The 24,738-nt window shown below is 34.3% G+C and overlaps 1 protein-coding gene across 2 annotated transcripts in view; it reads left to right on the top strand.

Moving 5' to 3' along the window:
* The window catches only part of SEMA4D (semaphorin 4D), a 206,945-nt gene that overhangs the window by 43,435 nt on the left and 138,772 nt on the right, over nt 1-24,738 (top strand). The gene's annotated exons all lie outside the window — the stretch shown is intronic.

Below are 24,738 nucleotides of genomic sequence, written 5' to 3'. Positions count from 1 at the left end.
TGTGTAAGTAATAAAAAGATTTGGCATAAAGGAGATAAAAGGTTCACAGCAAGCTGAGAGTATGATAAGTCTCAGGGTATTGACTGAGGCTTAGCTGGGTAAAGTGTCTACCAAATAACAAAGATTTATTAAGGGTCTACTATGTTCCTGGCACCGAGAAGAACAAAAAAGCCCTTGCTTATATAAAACAACAAACTATGTATAATCAAAAGACATTTGAGATAAATCAGTTAATTTCAGAGGATTTAGAGAATTAATAGGAATTATCATTAAGAGGGACCAGGAAAGGTTTCTTGTATAATGTGGAATTTTAACTGAGGTTTGAAAGAAGTCAGAGGCAAAGGAGAGGAAGGAGAAAATTCCAGCTAGTGAAAGTGCCTGGAGTCAAGAAATGGAGTGTTGTTTAGAAGGAACAGCAAGGAGGCCTAGGCCACTAATTGTAGAGTACATGATGTGAATTAAGATATACTGAGGCTTGAAAGGTAGAAAGGGAATAGATTATGAAAGTCTATAAAAGCTAAATAAGATTTTATATTTGATCCTGGGAGCAAAAGGAAGCCACTGGAATTTATTGAATGGGAAAAGGGATGTGACACAGACTTTCTCTTTAAGAAAATCATTCTGATAGCTGAATAGATGATGGATTGGAATTGAGGAGAGACTTGAGGCAGGGGGATTAAGCCCAAAACTGTGAAAATCTAGGAGATTGAGGAGCAGTCAAAAAAATAGAACCAGGAGAGAGGTATAAAAACCTAGAGAGAAGCATCAGGCAAAAAATGGTAATTGACAATGTCAAAGGATACAGAGAGGTCTAAAAGGATAAGGATTTTTTAAAAGGCCATTAGAATATTGTGCATAGGAGATTTAGTAAACTTTTTTCAGATCAGAAGCTAGAAGGTAGAGAGTTGAGAAGAGAATGAGAGGAATTCTGTTGTGGACATATTTGGTTTAAGATGCCTATAGGACATTCTGTTCAAAAAGTCTAATAGCTTGATGCAATCAAGGGCTTCAGTAGATAGAGCATTGGGCCTCAAATCTGACCATAGACACTTATTAGCTTTGTGAATGTGGGCAAGTCACTTAACCACCTGAGTTTCCTCAGCTGTAAATTGGGGATAATAGTACTTAACTCTCAGGGTTATTATGAGAATCAAATGAGTTAATATTTGTAAAGTGCTTAGCACATAATAAGTAGTTAATAAGTGTTTCTCTTTCCCTCCTTGTTGGAGATTAAAGACTGGAGATGAGAAGAAAAGGAGGCTGGATAAATAGATCTAAGAATTATCTGCATATAGATAATAATTGAATCCATAGAAGTTAGCAAGGTCACCAAGAAAAATAGTATAGAAGAGGCTTCAGGAAGATCAAGAAGAATGAGAATTATAAAAAAGCCATTAGATATACTTTTAAAGATACCACTTCTAACTCTGGACAGAGAATTATCAGTGACAGGGTTACAGTGTTAGGTAATGGGATTTAAATATTGGACTTCCTGATTTTAAGCTTAGCACCCTCTCAAGTACACCATGCTACATCTGTTTTATGTGTTTGTTTCATACAAAACAAAATCCAGTTGGAAACCATATGGCACTTAAATAAAGCTTTATGTCAACATATGCCATATATAACCAAATATGCATAATGTCTTTGTATTGGGTTTCTGGTATTTGTAGTCATACAAGCAATGAAGACTTACTGTGTTTAGAAAACAAATGTTTTTAATTGTTTTGCCTCCCTTCCCAAAAAGAGGCTATCATTTTCATGTCAAGGATTTACTTAGAAAATATAGGAAAGGTTATAGCTGTAAAATAGCTAATAAATAAATTAGTTTTTCTGAAAGCTCATGATTAACTGAATTGTTTTAGAATGCGTTCTTTCAATATCGGCGCTCCTAGTTTTAAGATATATTTGTGTATATGTATGTGATGTGTGTGTATGTGTATATATACTTTCTTTAAACAGTGACAATTATGGGATTATCAGCTTTCTAATCCAGTTGAACTAAGGAGCCTGGGATAGTCATGGACTTTGAATTAAACACTACTTAAATTACTGTTTAAGCATAAAGAATAACTATATTAAAAGACTGGCTTTTCTTTGTATTGCTTTAAAAGAAAAATACAACTATGATATATTTCTTGAGGACTTTTTTATTTTCAAAGATTTAGTTGACGGGGGAATGAGAAGGTGGAAAGGCTTAAGAAAGTATTGCTGATAGGATATTTGGGAGCTAAATTTTATACTTAAGTTATGTCACCTTCTATTAATACATTTTGGGATAAATAGCTCCAATCTTTGAAAAAGAGTCAGGAAATGTTTAGGCTATGAATTTTGTTTAAGTTGGGAAGAATGGGGAGAGTACTTATTGAGACAAATATTATATTCCTTATTTGAGATAAAGAATAATTTTGAAACAAGAAGTTCTTGGAAAATGGAGAGAATTCCCATCAATTGGGGAATGGCTGAAAAAATATGGCATATGAATGTGTTGGAATACTATTAGGCTATAAGGAATAAAGAAGGAAATGTCTGGGAAGACATATGAACTAATACAAATGAAGTGAGCAAAACTAGGAGAATAATGTACAGAATAAAAGAAATATTGTAAAAGGTAATCAATTTTGAAAAAGTTAACAACTCTGATCACTGTAATATCCACCACAATTCCAAAGGACTTAATGAAGCATATTCTATATCTACCTATAGAGAACTGGCAGGCTCAGAATGCAGATTAAAGGCTAAGTCTTTGAACATGGCTAATGTGGAAATTCAGTTTGCATGAGTATATATAGTTGTAATATATTTTCTTTTTCTTGTCTTAATCAGTGAGGAAAGAGGAAGAGGAGGGAGAGAATTTGAAATTGGAGGGAAAAGTATAAAAGTGCTATAAAAAAAGAAAAAATCCCAAAAGAAAACTACTCAGCAAATGCTAACCTCCCTCAAAAGAGAAAAGAACTCATTTAAAAAAAAAAAAACATAAAAGTACATGCAAACCTCAAAAATCAAGCAGAATAAACTCATTTTCTTTCATGGATCTAATAAATGTTTATTTTAGCACAATCTTTTAGTTTTCTTTTGACTTATAATGATTAAACCATTCAAGAAACTGTTTTGGTTATGAAATACCAACCAAATTCTGATGTATCTTAGTCTTTGTTGTTGTTTTATATGATTTCCCTTAAGAAAAAATCTCTATGGATTTAAAAACCATTAATTTTTTAAATCCTGTTTGTTATTAAATTTGAATTGAATTTGTTTACTTAAAAAAACAATCTGGAATTCTCAGTTAAAGTGTAAGAGCTTTTAAGAATCAATGCTCCAAATATAGCCTAGATGTTGTTTAACTACTCTTGGCTTATTTGTTTATTCGTTTCCTTGTTTTCTTCTAAAGTAATCAAAGAAACATGATATAGATATAATTTACATATAAGTGCTGTAGTGATATACATAACCACAATTTTACTTGAGGATCCTAGTATGTCTTCTATATAATGGGAAGCTTTTTCCCATGCCTCCAAGTCGGTCAAACCACATTCAAAGTCATCCTAGAGTTTTATTAGTAATATTAATAGTTTATAATGTTTTATGGTTACAAAATAAGTTATATGCATTCTTTTATTTGATTCTCTAATAGCCCTTCAACTCAGGAAAATAATTATTATTCCTGTTTACTCTAGTTCTTGAAAGATCTGTGATTTTATTACAGTGGATACTTCTTCCACCAAATTGTATACCAAGCCTAACAGCAAGTATTGATGGGTTAACAGTGGCTCCAAAAAATTCAACTGGTGGCAAACTTTCTGATAACTGCCACTCAAAACTTAGCTAGACTCCACTTCAGTATTTAGACATAATCCATTTTATGTTATCTTGCAGAAAAAATGATCTCTCTCCTGTTTGTTCTCAAAAAACTTTTGAGTTAAGAGAGCATGAGATATTATAAATATAACTGCAAAACTTGGGTGGTTTTGAATATGTTACAGTCAGAGTAATTAGAAAAAGCTTGTAGTACTGAATCAAAAGCTTCTTGGTAGCTGTTAACTTCAGGAAAGCCAAGTTGCAACAAAAAACACAGAATCAGAATCACATAATCTAGAGTGTGAAGAAGGAACTTCAAAGTTTATAATCCTTAAAAAAAGTTTAAAATCACTGGTTATATTTAATATATACATATATACATGCATATATAAAACACTAAAAAATCATTCTATCCTTTGTACTCTAAAATACCTATCATCATTAGTTAGATGAAAGGGAGTGAAGGACTTTTATGAATATAATTTGTTCTGGAAAGATGTTGGCCAAATAATAATTTTTTGGAAGAGTATAATCTTTTCCAAATCAAACACCAACCACATAAAAATATATACATATTTCTCAAATCCAGTAGTTTTTTAAGTTCCTGTATTGTGGAAAGACATGCTTATGAATATTGACTTCCTAATTAGGTCAAACTAATGAAAAGAAAGGGCTATTTATAGTTCAGAAGTTTGGATAAGGCCCAAAAAAAAGTTGGAAAGGTTGTTTTTGCTATACCTTCATGAAGTCACTTAAAGAAAGCCCTTTTACTAATTAATTTTAGCTTGTATACATTTGCTCCTTACTTGCAAAGCCTGGCCCTATCCTACCTTTCCAGTCTTCATAAACTTTACTGCCTTCATTCCTGCCCCAAGTATATTGGCTTTAGCTGTTCCCCACACAGGACATTTCATCTTTCTGTGGATTTCTGTTTGCTCTTTCCTGTTGTCTAGAATGTACTGCCTTTTCACCTCTGCCTCTTAATTTCCCCTGCTTTAAGACAACTCTATTTTGACCTAGAAGAGGCTTTTCTTTCATCAGATGCTAGTGACTTCTACAAGATTTTTTTTTAGGTTGGTGTATGAGATGTCCCAAAAATCTTGATGCAGTTTTAAGCAATTCATAGGTTTTAACTTTTGTCTTTACCTATTGTCTGAGATTTTTTAGGGCTTAAATACATTTTGCCTGTCTGTATTCCTAATAGTAAATACTTAATAAATCTTTTTTGACTGATTTTCTTTTTTCATTTTGCCTTAGTGTTCATTTAACAAAAAGTGGTTCTCTGCTTTGAAAATCTTTGGAATTCATTGGGATGTAGGGAATAGTTTAGGGAAATTAGATCATTAGCTCATTCTTGGTTTTGATATCTTAATTTTATTTTTAATATTTTTCCAATTACATATAAAAACAATTTTTAACATTCACTTTTTAAAATTAAGAATTTGTTCCCTCTTTTTCTTCCCTTTTCTCCCTTTCATCCCTCATTGAGGGCAAGCAATTTGATATAGATTATATGTCTGTGCATAACATTTCTATATTTGTCATGTTTTGAAAGAAAACATCAATTGAGAAAAAAAACACAAAAAACTGCATTCAAACTCCATCAGTTCTTTCTTTGGAGGTGGATAGCATTTTTCATCATAGTCCATTGGAACTGTCTTATATCATATTGCTGAGAACACCTGATTCATTCCCAACAGACCATCATATAGTACTGCTGTTCCTGTGTATACAGTTCTGATTTTACTCACTTCTCTTTGTATCAGTTCATGTAAATCTTTCCAGGTTTTTCTGAAAAACATTATTTCTTCTAACACATTAGTATTTCATCAGTCATATATCTCTGTCATCAACCTTTTCCAATTGATGGGCACCTCTCAATTTCCATTTTTTGGGACCACAAAAAGAGTTCTAAATATTTTTGTACATATAGGTCCTTTTCCTTTTTAAAAATATTTCTTTGGGATACAGACCCAGTAGAGTTATTGCTGAGTCAAAGGGTTTTATACCCTTTGGGCATAATTCCAAATTGGTCTCCAGAATGACTGGATTAATTTACAGCTTCTCCAGCAGGGTATTAATGTTCCAATTTTCCTCTCCAACCTTTGGCATTTTCCTTTTCTGTCATATAAGCCCCTAATTTTCTGCTTTCCTTCTAATCTTGGCTGCATTGGTTTTGTTTTTGGGAAATCTTTTTAATTTAATGTAATAAAAACTTTGTTTTACATCAGTAATTCTCCTTATCTTATCTTTGGTTATAAATTCTTCCCTTATCCATAGATCTGACAGGCAAACCATTCCATGCTCCTGTAATTTGCTTATTGCATCAACCTTTATATTTAAATCATGTACTCATTTTGACCTTATCTTAGTATATAGTTTGAGATGTTGGTCTATGTAGTTTCTGCTGAATTGCTTTTCACTTTCCCCAGTTTTTGTTAAAAAGTGACTTTCTCTTCATTGTCAATTATTGCTGTTATTATTTATCTCAGCTGTTTAGCCAGTACCAGATTGTTTTGAAAATTATCACTTTGTAATAGTTTGAGACCTAATAGATAGATCTTTAAAAAAAAAAAAAGAAAGAAAAGAAAAAATGAAAACTCCCTTGATATTCTTTTATTCTTCTAGTTGGATTTTATTATTTTTTTCAAGGCCCATAAAATATTTTTTTGGTAACTTGATGTGGTTCATCATCTTAAGTTATTCCATTTTTCAAAAGTACTAGTATTATGGTAAATACTTTGGGTTTTGGTCCCTTTCCCTTTTTTTTTCATCTCTCCCCCCCAACTCAATTCTAGTATTCCTAGCCTCAGACAACTTCCCACAAAAAACCCCATACAAAATACAAAAAGTCTCTTGACTCTTTTAGCTTCAGTTTGGGTAGATCCTTGTCTAGGTATTCAAGGGCTATTTACATTTTTAAAAGAATTTTTATGCTAATAAATCCCAAATTTGGGGAAAATTAGCCCTTTTTAAAAGTTTCCTCCCAAATTGTCCTGTTATCCTTCTCCCCCCAAAAGGAAGGAGTCTGCTAGCATTGGATCATTTCAACCTGTTCCCTGAAGGGTGAGAAGCGCTTCACAAGGTCAGGCTGCCAGAGCAGACTTGCCCACCTTTTTTTAGAGCGGGGAGATGATTGACAGGTATGGCTATGGAAAGAGACCGCCCACCCTCCACTCCCGGCCGGCTGAAACCCCCAGATCCAGAACTTCCAAAACATCTGTGACCACTGCCGCCTAGTTCTCGATCCCGCTCCCCCGGAGCCAAGTAGGAGTTGGAAGGATTCTTCCCTAGTCCTTCTCTTTTGGTTAGGCTAATAATGAACGCTAACCCCCATCATATCCCCACCCCCTTCCACCTCCGCCATGGCCTGCCCCGCCCTGAGGCAGGATGTCTCTGAGGAAAGCAGAAGCTAGAGGCCTGCGACGTAGGATATTGATGTAGTGGCGGAGAGACACAGACAGCACTCATCCCAGCCTACGTAGGGAAAAGGAGACTCCGGTTCATTGCGCAGCCGCGACTGTGACCTGGCCAGGGAGGGGCGACGTACCCAGCTCCCTCGTCTCTTTTCGCAGTACGCCTGCGCAGATAGCGCGAACTCTGTCTCCACATCCCTTGCTTTCTGCTGGCCACGCTGGGCTACTCCGGTGGTCCGCGAGTAGTGCCTTTGGGGCCTTAACGCTTCTGGGGACCTCAGTGTGAAAGCAAGCCAGGGTTGGGGGCCCGAAACTTTAAATTTCTCCCGCGGGCCAGGCGAAGGAAAGTTCTGCCCCTAGGCTCGGTCTGGCGCGAGTATCCAACCCAGGCTTGGGGTGCCATCCTGACTGGGTCGGGACTTTGCTGGGGACCCGCAGGGCGTTATTGCTAAGGGCATTTTCCGGGAAGGAAAGGGAAGCTGTGTTGGCCTAGGGGCCAACAGCCTGGTATCTACACTGACGTGACTCGGGGCCCTCGGCCTCTACTCCCAACCTCCTTGCAGGCCATTTCCACAGTAAATCACTGCCCGCTTCTCTCTATGAAGTTACAATTGGGGTATTTTAAAACTTCAAACAGTTGTTATAGACATGCGTAATTAATTATTGACCAGGTTGTTTTAAACTTTGAAAGGTTAATTTGAAGTACATTGAAAATCATTCGGAGATGAATCTAATTTCCAACCAGTTAATTAGGGTTATTTAAGGTCATTTGGGAATAGTGTATTTTTTTATTTTAAATACAGACCTCTTCGAGGAAGCCTTCTTTGAACTCTTAATTTAGAGTGATTCCCCTCCCCCCCAGCACTTTGTTCAGTTCTCTTAGGTACTAATTTTAATTATAAATTTTGTACTTGTCATATCCCTTTATGCTCTATGTGGCCATTATCTTCTCTAACCTTTGCTTCTAGAACAATATTGTAAATAGGTGATCATTATTGTCTGCTTTCCTCCCTACAACCTAGTGAAGTAGGAACCCATGTGTCAGAGAGGTAGGTTAAGCAGCTGGTCAAATAGGTAGACAAGAGATAGAATTTGAACTCATCCTTTGATTCCAAAAGCAGTGTGCCTTATTCCTGTATTCGTGGACACTATTACTAAATGATTAATTCCTTGCTGGTTGAAAAGGTTGCACATGTGCAGAATATTGACATAGGTGTGAAAAAGAAGCTGTTGTGATACAGGGTGACCCCAAAGTTTTAGTAATGTTTTAATCTATTAGAGCTTTAATTTAGCTAATGTTTTGGGGACATCTTTCTATACTTAAAACTTTTCCTCAGTGATTATTGCAGTATATCATAAATATATTTTAGTAAGTATTAAATATAATTGATATCTTCAGCAGTCTAGCAAAATGATCCTGCAGTATTTTTTGCCTAGTATATTTTTGAAAGATCTATCCTAAAATAGTTAAATTTTAAAAATGCTAGTTCTGCAAAACTTTAAACAAAAGGAGGAACTCCAAAAGACGTGAAGTAAATGAAATTTTATTGTAATTGTTTTTTAAAAAATTTCCCTTCTCCTGAAAGTTGATTGATTTTAAAAATCTGATCTGTATTTCTAAAAAAGTTTAAATGGCTACTCAACAAATACTGTTTTAAATTTTATAGGAACCAGTAAAGCCAATATTGTATAATTGCCTAGCCTAATCAGGAGAACAGATTCTAATTCTCTTAGTTTTTTAAAAATAGTTATGTGACTAAAAAAAAAAATAAATTTAAAAAAATAGTTATGTGACTGAGCAAAAAAATTTAAAATACTTATATTTACTGTGTAAAAACCATCATATGATCTCATTTGAATTGGTAATAAGCTAAAATTCTTATTCTCTTTTTATAGAGAGAGAACTGGGAGCACAGAGATAAAGCTGCTTGCTCAAATCAGTCAAGCATTATTTATTAACCACCTTCTTCATTCCTGGAACTGTACTAGGCTCTGAGGCTATAAATGCAAAAAATTCATCCCTACTCAAAAGCAACTTAGATCTTGTAAGTATATAAAGAATAGCCACAGCAACATTTAAAGGTATAATACTAGCAGATTGAGAAAATCTGAAAAGGTTTCATATAGAAGCAAATGCATGAATTGCATCTTGAAGGAAAAGGGATTTTATAAGGCAGAGGTAAGGAGAATACATTCTAGGTATGGGGCCCTCCATAAGATAAACTAGTACAAAGACTGATGGATCATCCTTGATGAGGAATAAGAGAGAAGGCCTGTTGGGCTGTATCTCACTTTCAGAGGGGAAATAATATTCTTTATGAATAGAGAGAAGAGAACAGTTTTGAGAGAGATAGGGGTAAAAAATGGCAGATTTGGATGGAAATTAAATCTGTGAGGGTAAAGGGTTGAGGAGTTAAAAGTAATCCCAATGAGCCTGTGAAACTAAAAGCATTGTATCTTGGAAAATAGTGAATTTTGGAACAAGAAAGAATTTGTTTTTTTGGGGAAAAAATAACATGTTTTGTATGTAATGAGTTTGAGATGTCTCTGGAACATCCAGTTTAGTTACATAGTTACTAAATTACTTAATGTTCTTTGGACTTCAGTTTTTTCATTTATAAAAAAGAAAGAAGTTGTATTGGATATTTTTTGAAATCCCTTCCAGCAGCTCAAAAAAATTAAATGCTCTTGGTCAACTCAATTAAATGAAGAAACTGATCAGAAAATTGATTTGAGAAGAAAAATTAACTGATTTAATTTTTGTTCTTTTCTGGGCAAGATTAACTTCAGATGTGAAACTGCTGATTTTTTTCCCTATAAACTTAAAAGTTTTAACAATAAAGTGTTTAAAAGCATTGTGATTTAATTTTGGCTCTAAAAGAGATGGTTTCCAAACTGTAACAGTTAATGCAATGAAAAAGGATTTTCTTAAATACTTTGATCTTAGAAATTTTTTTCTTTGTAAAATTATTTTTCTGGGGAAGAGGACCTAATTGCGCGGAGACCCTCGTCAGAATGCTGTGTTAATTTAGATAGTTTAGGATGCTTTTGACTAAATTTTCAGATTGTAGCTATATTTTTATATAAAAGTTTTAGAAAATTCATAAAGAATAATTTTTAGTACAGAAGATATTTCTGAGTTTGTGACAAATGAAAGAACAACTCAGATTTTCTTTTAAAATTTAGCTAATGATATCAATCAACAATTATTTGTAAATCATCTACAAAGTGCCAGAATAGGTGTGAGAGGTTATACAAGCACAAAAAAATTAAACAATTGGCATTCCCCCTGAGCTTATGGGAAGTATATATCAATTACACTGGTACCTTGGCACTCTGCTTTGAAATTCTTCAAAGTATTCAGTGCATTTCGATGGGAAAAAAATGTTTCAGCTCTTAACCCTTGCGTGGCATTCAGCATACTTGCTTATGTTGGTGGAGCAACAGGATGTGAAATTAGCCAAGCTTACTTATTGCCCAGCCTCTGCTACTATCATTACTACTGCCCTCCACCATGGGCAGCTCCTCGAAGCAAAGGAGATGGTAGGTCTGAGTGTCAGGTTGGAGTCCACATTGCTGAGGTTGTCCTGTAGAATGGGGATTGAGGTCAGGAGGCAGTTCTGCAGGGTGTTGTGGCTGAAGCCATAGTAGTACTCGAAGGGCACAGAATGGCCATCATGCAGGAAGAGAAGCAGCAGAAGCAGTAGTGGTGGAAGCCCAAGTCCAGGCATCAGTGGCAAAGGAGAACCCATGACTCCTGGCAGCCTCAACCCCAGGGCTCTGGAGGGCTCAGGACCATAGTTTTCTGTGTCCACATCCAGTTTCCCTCTTCCTCACCCTCTGGGAAGTTTGAATAGCAAGGATAGGGGAAGACTTAAGGTTAAGGTTCATCTCAGAAAGTTACTTTAGTCAAGAAGGTTGGGACCAGGCTGGCTCGTTTTTTCCACATCTGGGAGCCTTACTTGCCTCTTTGGGGGATTGGGTGAATAGAGATGGTTAGGCAGCTGACTAGAGAGTTATTCTTTATAAGAAAAATTCATTCGGTACTCATCATTTTAGCCACTTGTCTGCCTTCTGGAATCAATTAACAAGTACTGAGATATCACTGTATAAATCACTGTATAAATAATATAAACATAATATTAATAAATACATTCAAAGATATACAAAGAAACTACAAGATAATTTGAGTGGCAATATACTTGCATTTGAGGGGTTAGGAATGGCTCCATTCAGAAGATGATGTTGGTGTCTCAAAGGAAGAGAAAAACTCTGAAGTGAAGGGAAGAGAGAATGCTTTCTAGGCAGGACAGACAGAAACAAAGAGAAGACCAATTCAGCTGGATTTCAGAGTGTAAGAGGGAAAGGAATACCCAGTGATATTGGAAAGAGATTAGGATCAAGTCGTTTAGGGTTTTAAAAACTACATGAAAGAGTTTATATTTTATTTTGGTGGGGAATAGGAAGCCACTGCAATAATAATTGAGCAGTGGAATGACATGGTCAGGTGTATGCTTATAGCAAATCAGTTTGCAGCAATGTGGAGGATGGACTAGAATAGACAGAGTGAGTTTTGAAGCAAGACGCCAATGAGGAGGCTGTTTCTATAATCTAAATGAAAGATGAGAAGGATTTAAATTAAAGTGTTAACTGTGACAGGTGAGAAGAGCTTGGCTATGATGTTGTAAAGGTAGAAATTACAAGATATAACAGCTGATATATATATATATATATATATATATACACACACACACACACATACACACATATATATAATAACTGATTTAGAAATGTGTGAGATACGAGAGAGTAAAGATTTAGGAATAATATTGAGACTAGGAACCTATGAGACTGGATTGATGGTGTTACCTTTGACAAAAAAAGGATTCTGAAAGAGAATAGGGGATGAGGAAGATGATGATGAATTCAATTTTAGACATTTTGAATTTGAGATGTATTTTGAAATGTCCAGTAGGCAGACTATCTTTCTCTGTATAGAGATGACAGTTAAATTCATGAAGCTGAAGAAGTTACTCATAGACTATATATATAAAGAGGACCTAGGACAAATATCTTAGAGGAACCTGCAGAATTAGAAATATGGAAGATGAGCAACCAAAAGAAACAAGAAGTAGAGAGTCTGGTAGCTAGTAATCCAGAAGAGATGTGTCCAAAAAAAAAAAAAAAAACCCAGACAGGAGCAACACTCTAGTAGGAAGGGTCATCAACAGTATTAAATTCAGCAGATAAGTAGAGAAGAATGACAACTGAGAAGAGATCATCAATCTGGCAGTAAAAGAAATCAATGATAACTTTGAAGAAAGTTAGTCTGGAAAGGAAGTGGAGCCTTCAAGTGTAGATAATTTTTTTCAAGGAATTTGGCCTAAAAAGAGAAGAAATAAGCCTATAACTCAAGGGCATGATGGGAACAAGAAAGTAAAGTGAAAAAAGAAAGAATCTATCAGTCATGTCCTAGAAGAAATCCCAAAATGAAAACAAACAAATTTTAGAATTAAAAATTTGAGATTAAAAAACAAACAAAAAAAATCCTGCAAGCAGCCAAAAAGAGTTCAGGTATCAAAAAACCAAAGTAATTCTCTTTCCCCTTATTCACTCATTTTATTTTTCTAAATTAGAGTTGAATGTTGAATTTAAAGGATTTATTTAGAATATTGAATTTCTCCCCCAAATTGGAAAATGTCCAGAGGAAGTGAAATTGTGTTTTTTCAATCACTAAGAAATAATGGTCGTTTTTTCTTTTAGTTAAAAAACCCTTCAAATTACTTTATATTCTAGATTTGGTCCAAATGACCACTCACATTACTATAGTGGTAATTATGCCTCTGTTATGACTATCAAAAGATATAGTTACAATATTGATTAAATATGTACAGTAAAAATTACAATAGTGATTGAATCTGATGATAAGTGGATTTGTGGACAGTTTGATATGATTTTCCATGACCCTTATGGTTCCTCACAAAGTTTGGTCATAAGTTCTGATAGTACTCTATGCAAATAGAATTGATCTCTCTACAATGGAATACTTCCTTCCCTCCTCACCCCGCCAAGACCATCCCACTATTTATTTATCTCCTAAATGTTGATTGCCTTATTAGTCTGGGGATTGCTTGGAGAATTGTGAAAAACATGATTTACACGAGTTTGAGTTTGAGTTTTGTATGTCCGAAGGTTTCTCTATTTTGTGGTCTTGGGGTTTACACGAGTTTGAGTTTTGTATGCCCGGAGGCTTCTCTATTTTGTGGTCTTGGGATTTGTTTGTTTTTGTCATTGTTTGTGCTAAGTTTACTTCTGTTATTTTGCTGTTAGCTCTTTATGGGAAAGTTACTTGACCCAAATTCTTTGAAGGAAAAAAGTTAGGAAGTTTTCTCTTTTAACTCATGCAGTACTCCAACCTCCTGTCATAAGGTGGTATGGGGTGAGGACTAGAGGACTACCCAGGATTTACTGTTTTACTCCAAAGAGGCAAATGCTTTCAACACTGAGCCACATTTCCCTGGAAGCAAATAACATACATACTCAGTACTCCATGGGGTGTGATCTAGTTGGATAGATTTGGCAGAAGCAATAAGAAGGTTGGAATAATGCCCTCCTATTTGTTCCCTCCCCCCATTATATATCTTTGTTATTGTTCAGTTATTTTTCACTGGTGTCTGAATTTTTGAGATTCCATTAGGATTTTTTTGTTTTGGTTTGGCTTTTTGCAAAGATATTTGGAGTGGTTTGTCATTTTCTTCTCCAGCTCATTTTACAGATAAAGAAACTGAGGCATACAATATTAAACGATTTGACCAGGATCTCATAGCTGTTAAGTATCTGAGACTAGATTTGAACTCAGAAAGAAAAGTCTTCTTGGCTACAACTCCAACACTATTTACTATGCCACTTAGCTGCCCCATTATACTATTATATGCTATTATACTCATGATTACATTTGTTATAAAACACAGAAATAGAAATTGGAAATGAAGAGATAAAGATGAAATAAAATTTGATTGTAGAGCGAATATAGATCTACTGAAGCTTATTATAAAGTGGCATGGTCAGACCTGTATTTTAGAAAAATTACATTGATAACTTTTTGAAGGATAGATTGGACAGGAGAGAAACTTGAAGCTGGGAGAATACTAGAAAGCTATTGCAATAATTCAGATAAGAGGGCAGTAAAGCCCTGCTCTAGAATATGGCTCTTCAAGTGGAGACAAGAGGGTAGAATTGAGAAATGTTGTAGAATTTGATTGGATATGTGGGATCAAGAAAAGTGAAGAGTCAAGGATAAGTCCACAGTTGAGCTCTTGGGTGATCAGAAGGATATTGGTACACTCATCAGAATAGGGAAGTTCTGAGAAAGGATGTTAAGGGAAAGGTAATGAATTCTGTTTTAGACAAGCTATGTTTAAAATGTATTCATATTCTGTACATCTGGTTTGAAATGATCAGTAGGCTTTGATATGGCATTGGAGTTCAAGAGAAATTAGATACACACATACACATATTGAGGAGTCATCTAACTAAATATGATTGAGGTATCAAGATGGATAGAGTATAGGGCCTGAATTTAGAAAAACAAAAGTTCAAATACAGTCTGTGTGACTGCGTGACTGGGCATTTTGTTTATTGTCTCAGTTTCCTCATCTCATAAAATGGGAATAATAATAGCATATATCTCTTAAACTTATTGTAAGATCAAATGAAATAATATTTGTAAAGTTCTTATCACATTGTCTTGCACATAGTAGATGCTACATAAATGCTTGAGTTTGTTGTTATTATAAATAATAATAATGCTAAAACCATGGGAGCTCAGGAAATCACCAAGTGAGATCGTTCAGAGAAAAACCAAAACAGCTTTATGACACAGCCCTGAAGTATACTTACAGTAGGGTAGCTGTGATACATCATGAAATGGGATAATGAATCAGCAAAGGAGACTTAGTAGTGGTCAGGCAGCTGGAGGAAGACCAAGATATAGCAGTATTGAGAGAACCCTAAGAGAAGGTAAAGATCCAGTAGAAGAGAGTGCTTATTGTCAAATGTTATAGAGAAGTCAAGAAGGATGCAAATTGAGAAAAGACCATTGGATGTGACAATTAAGAAATTATCATTAACTATGAAGAGTCAGTTTAAGTTGAATGTGTCATCAGGGCTAAGGGGGCTTAAGAGAGCGGAAGAATGATGGTACCCTCCCAATTTCCACAACAATAGTGAACTTTGTAAGGGATTGGGTATATTTGATGGGAGGTGTGTTAGAGATAATGTAATTACTACTCATGCATTGCTGTTCATTCTATACTACCCATTGTTGCTCACTGAAAAATGAATAGGTGGGGTAGAAGATTTTTCACTGCAGGAGTTCTAAAACATAAAGCGTCTACTGCTGTATAATAGAGGAACAGAGTATGGGAATGATGGGGATCAGCTTGGGAATTTGCTTGTGCTTCTTTGTCAGATTAAGTTTAACTTTTCTGAAAGGTTGAAGATATTACAACTACTGAAGACCAGATTTGGGAGGGGATGAAATAGATTCTCTTCCCCCGGAAATAGGGTTGGAAATTCCCAGGTTGTCCTCTCATAGGTTTAGTAAAGCTTCCTCTTCCTTTTCAGATTGAGTCATATAGGGGTTTGGTCCTCTATCTTCTTTTCTTTCTACTCCCCCTCTTTATCTTTGATGACTAGGTCATCTCTCTTGGGGAGATTTAATGCCTGTGAAGCTGCCTAGGGCTGCTTACAATCCTCACAATTTTTAACTAGCTAGTTACTAAATCTCTTGAATGATTCTAAGATGTTCAAAGTTCTCTTCCAAAGTACTTAGCTTTTTGGAATTGTGCAAAGTAGGTTCTCTATGCCTTTTCAGAACTATAACAATCTGGGACCATCTCCCCATGTTCCTTTTGAATTTTAGTCTCTTCTAAATTGCCAACACACCCACCCAGCACAGCAGTGGGGGGGGTCTCTTCCAGATCTCCGTTAGTTGATAATATTTTCTTGAACTTCTACTCTGTGTTAGACATAGTGCTAGATGCTAAGGATACAAATACCAAAAAATGGAAATATTGGTTGCAATACTCTGCCTAGAATCCCAGCTCAGAGAGTAAAATGGCTTCATTTCCTGTCCAACTGGGAATTGTACCTCATGCATTTGAAATTGAGGACAAACAAAATAGAACTCCAAGCTTATTTCTCAGTGCCATGGACCCTAAAGAATGAGAGAGAAGAAATAAGCCTTTTCCCTTTTATTGGTTGAGTTCAGTGTCCTACCACCTTCATTCTCATAATTGCAAGGATCATGACAAGACAACAACTTCCACATCCCCCAAAAACACTTTTGTCTCTTAAATGCTGGATGCCACTCCTGTTTAGAGATTGCTTAAACAATTGTCAAAAATATAATCTGTGATATGATCTTTATAGTCTCCTCTATTTTACAACCTTTTTTTCTTTTATATAGTTAATTATCCATGGTTCTGCTGCCCTAGGGGTACTTCCGTATCCTGATTCTGTGTAAACAACTGGGCTTGGAAGGCTTCACAGCAGGACCTGGCTATTAGCCCAGTATAACAGGAGAAAGCCAGCAAGTGTTCCATAAATATGACAGTACCCTGTGCTCTGTTCCAGTATCTTCACATAATTTTGTAGAGAGCCTTTCTTTTTGTGGACCATTTTTTTTTTTGATATTTTAATTTATTTTATTTAATAATAACTTTATATTGACAGAATCCATGCCAGGGTAATTTTTTTACATTATCCCTTGCACTCATTTCTGTTCCGATTTTTCCCCTCCCTCCCTCCACCCCCTCCCCTAGATGGCAAGCAGTCCTATATATGTTAGATATGTTACAGTATATCCTAGATACAATATATGTTTGCAGAACTGAACAGTTCTCTTGTTGCACAGGGAGAATTGGATTCAGAAGGTAAAAATAACCCGGGAAGAAAAACAAAAATGCAGATAGTTCACATTTGTTTCCCAGTGTTCTTTCTTTGGGTGTAGCTGCTTCTGTCCATCATTTATCAATTAAAACTCAGTTAGGTCTCTTTGTCAAAGAAATCCACTTCCATCAGAATACATCCTCATACAATATCGTTGTCGAAGTGTATAATGATCTCCTGGTTCTGCTCATTTCACTTAGCATCAGTTCATGTAAGTCTCGCCAGTCCTCTCTGTATTCATCCTGCTGGTCATTTCTTACAGAACAATAATATTCCATAACATTCATATACCACAATTTACCCAGCCATTCTCCAATTGATGGGCATCCATTCATTTTCCAGTTTCTAGCCACTACAAACAGGGCTGCTACAAACATTTTGGCACATACAGGTCCCTTTCCCTTCTTTAGTATTTCTTTGGGATATAAGCCCAATAGAAACACTGCTGGATCAAAGGGTATGCACAATTTGATAATTTTTTGGGCATAATTCCAGATTGCTCTCCAGAATGGTTGGATTTGTTCACAACTCCACCAACAATGCATCAATGTCCCAGTTTTCCTGCATCCCCTTCAACATTCATCATTATTTTTTCCTGTCATCTTAGCCAATCTGACAGGTGTGTAGTGATATCTCAGAGTTGTCTTAATTTGCATTTCTCTGTTCAATAATGATTTGGAACACTCTTTCATATGAGTGGTAATAGTTTCAATTTCATCATCTGAAAATTGTCTATTCATATCCTTTGACCATTTATCAATTGGAGAATGGCTTGATTTCTTATAAATTTGAGTCAGTTCTCTATATATTTTGGAAATGAGGCCTTTATCAGAACCTTTAACTGTGAAGATGTTTTCCCAGTTTGTTGCTTCCCTTCTAATCTTGTTTGCATTAGTTTTGTTTGTACAAAGGCTTTTTAATTTGATGTAATCAAAATTTTCTATTTTGTGATCAGTAATGGTCTCTAGTTCATCTTTGGTCACAAATTTCTTTCTCTTCCACAAGTCTGAGAGATAAACTATCCTATGTTCCTTTAATTTTTTTATAATCTCGTTCTTTATGCCTAGGTCATGGACCCATTTTGATCTTATCTTGGTATATGGTGTTAAGTGTGGGTCCATGCCTAGTTTCTGCCATACTAATTTCCAGTTATCCCAGCAGTTTTTATCAAATAATGAATTCTTATCCCAAAAGTTAGGATCTTTGGGTTTGTCAAACACTAGATTGCTATAGTTGACTATTCTGTCTTGTGAACCTAACCTTTTTTTTGTGGACCATTTTCAATAATATTGATTACTGTTGTAAATATTTTGAAAACCTATGTGTCTCAGTCATATTTCTCATTACAAGATTATTATGCTTTCAAAGTGTCCAAATCATACAAGGAACCATATCTTTAACTAGTATTTTTAGACCTTCAATTTGTTCTGAAGTTGACTGAGCTCTTTTAGTGCAAGGTCAAATCTAGTTCTCTCATCTGACATCATTTTAAAAAGTCTGTCATTTATATTGAAGTTTTTTTTTGATATGGCATTGCTCTAGATCATCGGAATATAATATAATTAAAAAATGGGTCATTATTCTCCAATGCCCTCAGAATGTATGATACCTATATGTTCAAGTGTACCTTAACATACAGGTATCATACATTCTGAAGGCATATCCTATTTATGGTATAGGATATGAATACCCTACATAATATCATACTTAGGAACTCTCACTTAGGTGTATAACATATTCCACATTTCTCTAGCATTTAGCTCTCTTTTCCAATTAGCTGTCACATTGGCAAAATTAAGTTCCCAGAGATATACCATCACCATATAGTTATGTTCAAACTTTTACAGCATCCTAATGGTAATTCTGTTAGGGAAATTTACAACTAGCATTCACTACTCTAGCTCTTGAGCCTCCATCCAACTTTTTTCCATTTATAGAACCAGTTGCAATAATGACACTTGGATCTTATACACTATCATTTATAAAATAATAAAGTAAATGAAAAAAGATTATAAATATCAATAAAATAAATATGTAAGTAAACACATAACAATGTACACATAAACTAAGATCATCTTCTTCCACCAGTGTATGGGGAAAACTAGGTATGTTCTTTTAAAGAACTTGACATGGAGACATTATCGAAGATAACCAAAACTGAGGATAACTCACTACTCTAGACTTCATTCTTTAATGTTATTGGTCCAATCTTGAACACCTGATTACATGAAACTACTTCTCTGATCAGTGTTTAACTGTTGATCTTGGCACTCTTCACCTAGGGAAATCCTCTTCTTTACTTGCACTGGTCTTTATTAGTTCTTTCAAATAATATCACTCCTAAGAGGGAATTGAATGTTAGCATCAAGTGTGAATTGCAATTTTATTTAAGCTAAAGATTTGTGAATCTCACAAAAACTAGTGATCTCTGAGGTATACAGTCATCCCAGATTCATTAAGCATCAACATGACCATATCAATAGTTACAAGTAGTAACCAACATTTCTCCCAAAAATGAGGCCTTTTACACTTAGCAATTCTATAAGAAGATCTATATATGATGTAAGGAATCCTTTTGATGTCACTGAGATGGCTTTTGAAAAAGTTTGTTTTATTTGTTAAAGGCATTTGATTTTCTTTGGAAAAATTGTCCTCCCATCTTAATACAGTCATCCCAGTTATTCACCTAGATGCTGTGCTGTCCTATTAGTGTTACTGTCAGGAATTGACACAGTTAAGATTTATTATTTAAACCACCTTATCTTGGTTCCATTTGCAAAATCCCTTCTTTTTTCCTTTTCAAGCCAGAAATGACAGCAAAGAGCAACAAAGATTTATGAAAAACTTTGCCTTTCTCTGAGTCTAGATGACATTGAGAGTAAAAGCTTTTAGGAGAACTCTTTGGCTCTTGAAGTCTTTTCTCTCTAGTTAATAAAGAATCTCCCAGATGAAATAAGTTCCAATCCTGCTGTCTCTTCAACTCAGATTTTCTCCTCTGGTGCTTTCTTATGTGATCCCTCTTGCTCTTGCTGTGATTGTTTTTTAGTGACTAAAGTGATAGTGTCCTGACTCTCGAGGCTTACTTTTTACTCAAAAAGTCACAACTTCTCTGTTTTTTCCCTACCATATTAATAGTTTTAAAATCTAAGCACAGGCTTTATTGTTTATATTTCTCTTTTTTGCTTGCTTTCTTTAGCCATAAAGTATGCATATGCAAGTTAGCTTACATCATATCATCATGTTCTGCAGCGCTTTGAAGTCTCCTTGAAATGGTTTTCTTCCTACTCTCATTTTTTAATAAATATATTTCTCTGCTTTTTTGTAACAATGAACTCTTTCTACAAGGCATCACTCCACATTTATTTCCAAAATTATCCAAATGTCATTTGAAAGTTTTTTTTTTTACATATGTATATGTATCAGTATATGTAAAATTAAAGTACAGTACTAAGTATTAAGATATTCATCTATAAGTGTCAATGTTAAACTGGTTCACAACTTTTGACAGTCTAAATATTTTCCTTTGTTTTAAAAAAAAACAAAACCTACATTTTCTTTCTTTTTCATTGTTAATGGTTCTTTATGCAAAGGGCCACAGTGAGACTGGGTATGATAAGATACAATATCTTGAAAGTACCACAGAGGACATGTAGTTCAACCCTTTCATTACAGATTAGGAAACTAAATTATAGAGGAGTTAAGTAACTTACCCAGAGTCACACGTTTTGTAAATTTCTGAGATGGCAGTTGAACTCAGATTTTCCTGACTCTTTGAACCCATATCTTTCTGACCCTAATCCCCAGTGTGCTGTCCATTATACTTACTGTATTGAGTTAGTTAGCATTCTAACTATATCAATAGTTGTTTTAAATACTTGCAGTGTGAAAGATAAAGATTTATTTAATGTCTCTGTTAACTATAAAATCATCAGACACAGGAAATTTTCCTTATCATATTAATCTACATATGGAATCATTCAAAGCTCTTTTGTATAAGATTCATTAAGCATCAACATGACCATATCAATAGTTACAAGTAGTAACCAACATTTCTCCCAAAAATGAGGCCTTTTACACTTAGCAATTCTATAAGAAGATCTATATATGATGTGAGGAATCTTTTTGATGTCACTGAGATGGCTTTTGAAAAAGTTTGTTTTATTTGTTAAAGGCATTTGATTTTCTTTGGAAAAATTGTCCTCCCATCTTAATCTACATGTACACTTTATGTTCTATGGTCTAGATTGTCTTTGTTCCAGTTTTAGCTGTTTCAGTCTTTTTCAAATTGGTTATGTATTAGTCTATCATAAAGGGCTATTATTTCTCTGTAAGAAAAATTAGAGACAATTTAATTCCAAAGGATCATATATATATATGTATATTTTGTTCTTGAGTTTTTTTTCATTTTTTAACCAAATTATCATATGATACTTAGCAAAATGAATAATGATGAGCAATATAGTAGATATAATGGTATTTTAAATTTCTACACAAAGAGGGTTTAATTTTGAATTTATATCTCTCACATTCAAGTACAGCAAGCAGTTCATTTGTTGTGAACATATGCTGACAGATTTTGATAGTGACAGATTGTGCCTCCTCTCCTTGCTCAGATTTGACCTTGTTTGCAAATACCATATTAAATAATCACTGCACAGCATTCACTGTCAGAACAAATTCTCAGTGTTAGTCTCCCTTTTGTTGACTTTGATTTGAACTTTGTTTTCATCGAAAACAATGCACATACTTATGTGGAAGCTGTACTAAGAAATATCCAACAGTTTTGGTCATTGTCTCATGCCTCTCAGTATCTTGTATCCTCTCCTCCCAACCACCACTTTGCTTCAGCTCACAAAATGGGGCACGCTAACAATTTGGATAACTAATTTAGGTACTTTAGAACAGCTATCCTCCAAAGCCTGCTGCTCTTCTACATCTTAGAAGTAGTCAAAGTTGATTTAAGTATGGACAGTTAAAGCAACTGGTGAATACATAATTACAAACAGAATATTTGAAAAGCACTAAAGGAAATTTATCCCTGGTTAGTAAATAACCATCCCTTAACAGATATGTAATTTTAAAGTGTTATACTTAATTTTTTTTTAATTGAAGCAAGATACATTAGTACACTATTGCATGAAACTAGTTTCAGTGACAACTATGAGAACCTCCGATCCTAATATTATTAACCTCATTATTATTTTGTTAATTTATACTTGTAAATGAAGGACCTAGTTAAAATGTTTTGGGTGAAATTTTTCTTGTTGACATTATAAATCATTTATTGAAAGTAAAATTGAATGGTAATAATGTATATTATGTACTTATATTAAATATAGAGATGTTGTAGAAGAGTGAAAAAGAACCTTTATAGTCAGACAACATAGATTCAAATCTTACCTTTGATGATTTTTATACATGTGATCTTAGTTAAGTCACTTATTCTCATTGGCCTTCAATTTCCTCACAATAAAATGAAGGAATTGTATTAGATGGTTTCTGAGGTTCCTTTTAGCTCAAGGTCTTTGATTTTATGATTTCCTTATATTCATCAAGACCGAACCTGTTTTGATGCTTTCCATGACCAAATGATATAAAATAGAGGTTGAGAAGAGTTGAATGTAACAGAAAATAAGGTATTATCATCTTTTTAAAATATATATTTTTATTATGAATTTGACAACCACTGAAAAAAATGAATACTTTAAAATGCAAAGGGTAGAAAAAGAAGATTGTATATGAATCTACCATGTAAAGCTTAGGCTTTTGTTTTTTAAGTCTACCTTAGTTTTAACTGGGTACTACCAAATGCTGTTTTTCCTTTCTGTTTCCTTTTCTGAACTTGCTTCTGTTGTCTTCTTTATATATTTATGTGTTTTCACTGGTAAGCTTTTTTCTTCTATTACTATCCTTACCCTCAGTTCCCACCAAAAAACACTTTCCTGTATCCCAATAAAAGCCTTCTATTATACCAGAAGGGATAAATAATAATTAACCTTTTAGCACTTAGCTACTAGAGATTGAGAAATTTGTTGAAAAATATTTCCTTCCTAATTAACTCTATCCCTTTTAATTCTGATTTGGCTGATCATGTTTTTATGTAAAGGCTTATAAATTTTGTGTAATCAAAATTATCTATTTTGTCTTTTGTGATCTTCTTTACCTCTCCTATTTGTAGTAGCAAATATCCCTGCTTTTCTAATTTGTTTATTTGACTTTTACATAGAGAACATATATCTGTCTGGAGATTACCATGCTATAGTGTTTTAGATTTTGGGTGACAGTTTATCAATAAATGTTACAAAGCCAAACAGAGAAGGGAAAACATTTTTCAGTTAATGCTATAAGTTTTGAATTATGATCTGATTGAAAGAGGAGAAACAGAGAGGTATTTTCACATATGATAAACCTCAGACTTGATCATTTGACCATTTGAATTTGATTATAGCTTCAGAAACACTTGACCTTAGCCAAAAGTCCAAGTACTGTTTGAGATCTTGATAGAAGTCTAATTTCTCTCAGACGTCTTTCCAGAAATTAGTCTTTTAAAATGCTTTTAGATAAATTCTGAAAATAGAAGCCCTATTTTCTTTTATAATCTATCATTTAAAATTTTTAATTTTAATTAACAAAAATATAATTTTTCTCACCTCTTCTTCCCATCATAGAAAAAAAATGGAAAAAACAAAATCCTCATAAGAAAGATGTAAGCAAAATTTTTTAAAAATCCTGAATTAACTACTCCTGAAAATATATATCTCTTTCTGCCCTTTTAGTTTATCACCTCTTTGTCTGATTATGTAGTATGCTTTATCATTGATCCTCTGGAAATCAGATTCATCACTATCTTGATCAGAGTTCTTAAGTCTTGTCTAATTGTCAGGTCCAATTAAATATAAGTATTTGCTTTTTTATGGGAATTAAAATTGTCCAACCTGCAAAAGAGAAACTCAGAGCTCTGAGCCAATGCCTTTTTATTAAAGAGTCCATGGTTCCCTTTAATACAATAGAACTCAGCTCTTCCATATGATCTAATATGAGCCTTTCCTCTAGTGCTTTATTTTTATAAGATTTGAGAGCCAAAAATGCAAAAGAAACATGGCAAAATACAGAATTTCATTGGTTGATGGACTTTGATTTTGAGGGCCAAAAATGACATATGAGCAGGGGATGTCACAGGTTGGATGAAAGCATGGGGCAGCTCTACTGACTATGTCATAAGATGGTTACTGGATCTTAATGGACAAGAGGGAAACTGGCATCTTTCTAAAGAATATTAGATTTGGATATAAAATTTGAGCAAAACAGGATGGAAATGTCTTTGTCAATATTCTCATGGTTGTACAAGTGAGCTTCATAACTTGGTAAACAAGTAATGAACATTTCAAAGTTTAAACCTATCTAGCCATATATGATTTAGGTAAAATATAAAACTGATTAACATTTATTGGAATAGGGTAGGGGTTCAGATAAATTATTTTTCACATATATCATCTGTTATAAAGTAGGTAAGGTAATTATTCTTTTTAAGTGTCATTAGTTCAAAGTGAAATCTCATTTTCTATTGTTATTT

The sequence above is a fragment of the Antechinus flavipes genome, chromosome 1 (assembly GCF_016432865.1).
Source record: "Antechinus flavipes isolate AdamAnt ecotype Samford, QLD, Australia chromosome 1, AdamAnt_v2, whole genome shotgun sequence".
NCBI lineage: Eukaryota > Metazoa > Chordata > Mammalia > Dasyuromorphia > Dasyuridae > Antechinus > Antechinus flavipes.
Note: the sequence above shows the minus strand (reverse complement) of the source record. Positions and strands in the feature narration are given on the sequence as shown.